At 37.8% G+C, this 3,089-nt stretch overlaps 1 long non-coding RNA gene across 1 annotated transcript in view; it reads right to left on the bottom strand.

The window, feature by feature from the left end:
- Positions 1–632: 632 nt before the first annotated feature.
- LOC106011155 overlaps positions 633–3,089 on the bottom strand; it is a 14,113-nt gene continuing 11,656 nt past the window's right edge. Inside the window, exon 2 of the long non-coding RNA XR_001184683.2 lies at positions 633–1,180. This is a non-coding gene — a long non-coding RNA (uncharacterized LOC106011155). The remainder of the gene's footprint in view (positions 1,181–3,089) is intronic.

Below are 3,089 nucleotides of genomic sequence, written 5' to 3'. Positions count from 1 at the left end.
CTACGTAGGCCTATCACGAATTTGAACCCAGACTCACGTCATTTGGAACCATATTGTCATTTTGGGGGAGAACAAGCTAAATATAGTTTTTTGACTACTAATTCATGTCAATATACAAACCCACCGAAAACCAGCCTGATTATTCCCCACAGAACCACACAGGGGATAGCGAGTTTTACATGTCAGACGATCCTAATCCGACGCTCATTCGCTCTCTAGTCTATACTACTCTATTTCAAGGTGCATTTTTTTTCATGAAACAATGTATTTTACGTAGGCTACCGTCAACAGGTACAAAAATGGTAGCAGGAAGGGGAAAGCTACATGGGCGCTTTTCAGATCGCAGTGCACTTATAATGAAATTGAGTTTTGTCGGTTAGCGAAGTGTGTTTTTTTTGTATCGTTGATCACGTAACTGCCATAGACTTATTGCCTCATATTTTGAAGACCATGAGGTCGACTCCTGAGAACTTAAAACGATTAGCTTTTAGGGAAGTTTTCATATCTGTAATATAGACTCAGTCCTCTTTGATAAAGCACGTTACCGTTCTATCTAGACCATATCGGCAGCGTGGAAATGAACGCCATACATGACCAAAAGCATTTAAATATGGAAATAGACTCAAATGCAGTTTGACACTTTGAAGCAAAATCACTTTATTAATATATTTTAATACTGCCAAAATCAATCACATTGAAGCTAGACACACACCACACCACTTTTTTTTTGCCGTTCCGTTTTAATTAGAATTTGGCCTCATAAGTCTAGATCTACTCCATTATCAATCGTATTTTTGTTGTTGCTCCAAAGCACCTTTGATTAAGTCTTTTGATATTCTTAATACATTATTCTGTCGTATCCTTGGCCAAAATTCCCAGGATCTCTGAACAGAATATCGTTGACGTAAAAGTTGTTGCCCCTGTTTCGAAGACCCAGATTGTTGTTTCTATAGAAACCGTAACCGGTGTTGTCAACGTATCGCCGAGGATAAAGTTGTTGATTGAGCCCCAGGAATCTGCGCCCTCTGTTGGAATGAACATTGTAGTAGCTCCCACTGCCAAAGCCTCGGAGACCAAGGCTGTCCCTGTAGTACGACTGGGAACTCACAGAGGCGATGAGACAGACCGTCAAGAGGAGAGCGGAGAGGAGCCACGACAGGGACATCTTGGACTGGATACTCTGATGAAAATGTACGATCATGAGGGGAGTGATAGCCCTGCTGCTGATACCAATGATGTAAGCTATGATGGTAATGATATCGATGATGATGAGAACGATGAATAATGATGATGATAACGATGATGATGATACATGGGAACACATTCAATCAGTGAAGAAAGGAGACATTAACATTATTTTTATGAAGGCAAGAAAGAGCATCGAGCAATGCAAATGAAGAAACATAGGTATCAAAAGACAGGTAAGTAGGCCTAAATAAATGACAAATATACACGAACAAACGAACAAGCAAACAAAAACAAACAAACAATTCTATGCAAATACAATGTATATGTACGACATGTTTTTCATTGTACGGATTTTGAGGAAAACGAATAAATGTTCAATTAGCTGGGGAGGCAGACTAAAGGACACAAAACAAAGAGCGACAGACATGCCGATAAATAGGCCTAGATGAATGAGTAGGCAGGTAGACACACAAGAGACAATTATGGACCTTGGACACAGCATATCAATATATTAACGGCATTGCTTCATCCAACATATTATAATTTTCCACTGGGATGTTTGTAAACAGATTTAGGAAAAAGACCTCTGCCCTGGCTCCCAATCTCGTAACTCCACCAACTACTCGTGTGATGTCAATACTTTGTAGCTTTATTTTTAATGTTAAGGCTTGGTAAATTTGCCTTGATTGGGTACATGGTTGAGCTGCCAGTGAGAACTATGATACCGGCTATAATTTTTTTCAGAGTAACTTTTTAATTTTATAATTTAAGTTTGCTTTTCTTGGAGACACAGTCCTTGGTCACTTTCCTGCCGTTGTTTTTCTTATCTCTTGAATAATGTCTTTAATTCTTAAACCTAACTCTTTGAAGTTTAGTATTTCTTATTTTTAGATAAGCTATAAACAGCTGGTTAGTTTCATTGCTTAAATTTAAAGACGTTTTTCTTCTTACATTTTAGACGAACCCTTCTGTAATTGTGACTAATAGGGTTTGCGTAAAAGTGTCTTGTGAAATCGGAATGGAGCTGTCGTGCATGGAAACTTAAAAGGTTCGGGTTTTTTTTAAACGATGGAACTGAATCAGTCTGAAGCGCAGGAGGTTTTTTTGTTTTTTGTTCAATTCTTAGTCTCATAAAGTGAAAATAAAACTTTAAAATCGTCGAAGACAACTCATGCAGCCTTATAGACATGTACATGAATAAGTAAAGCGGAAGCCAGCCAAGAGCCGTGATAAATATCATATTACCTTTGCTTGAACGGGCAAAACAAGCAGAAACAGGGAAATTAAAATTTTCGTCTTAAAAAATGTCGTGGAATAATGAAATGTTGTCTCTCTATACTTTCCAGTATGTCTCGAGTGTAATCATTTCTGTTTGTTTCTTTCTTTAAATCGAATTAAAGATAAACTAATATAAAATGATTCGTTCCACGTGTCGATCTTTTCTGTAACCTTTCCCGGAGGCAAAAATTCAAGAATTAAAAGCAACTCCTTTTACTAAAAGCCCAACCAGTTTACACCCTAATAACAACTAATCATCTTCAAACTCCTTTTTAGTGAGGCGCGTGTATTCTATTGACTCCCTATAATATTATCGCGCGATGCTCTGTAAGCGGATGCGTTTGCCCCTGTGCAGGATACGGGACATCTTTATTGAATTACACCCGAGGCACATCTTTAAATATCCCTCCAATGTTGTGGCGTATATTTTACAAATAATACAACAGACAAATAACCCTGGACAGCATTGACTTACATTGTACCCCGCTGGTTGCGAAAAATTGCATCCGTCAAGGTTTAGAATTTAAACAAAAACTAAAGTAATAATTATTATTACATCTCACTTATATTATGTAAGCATTACAATTCTTTTTAGTAGATTAATGCCCCCCCACCCCACACAC

Source organism: Aplysia californica, unplaced genomic scaffold (genome assembly GCF_000002075.1).
Source record: "Aplysia californica isolate F4 #8 unplaced genomic scaffold, AplCal3.0 scaffold00063, whole genome shotgun sequence".
In the NCBI taxonomy this organism is placed as follows: domain Eukaryota; kingdom Metazoa; phylum Mollusca; class Gastropoda; order Aplysiida; family Aplysiidae; genus Aplysia; species Aplysia californica.
This window is presented reverse-complemented; position numbering and strand designations above follow the sequence as displayed.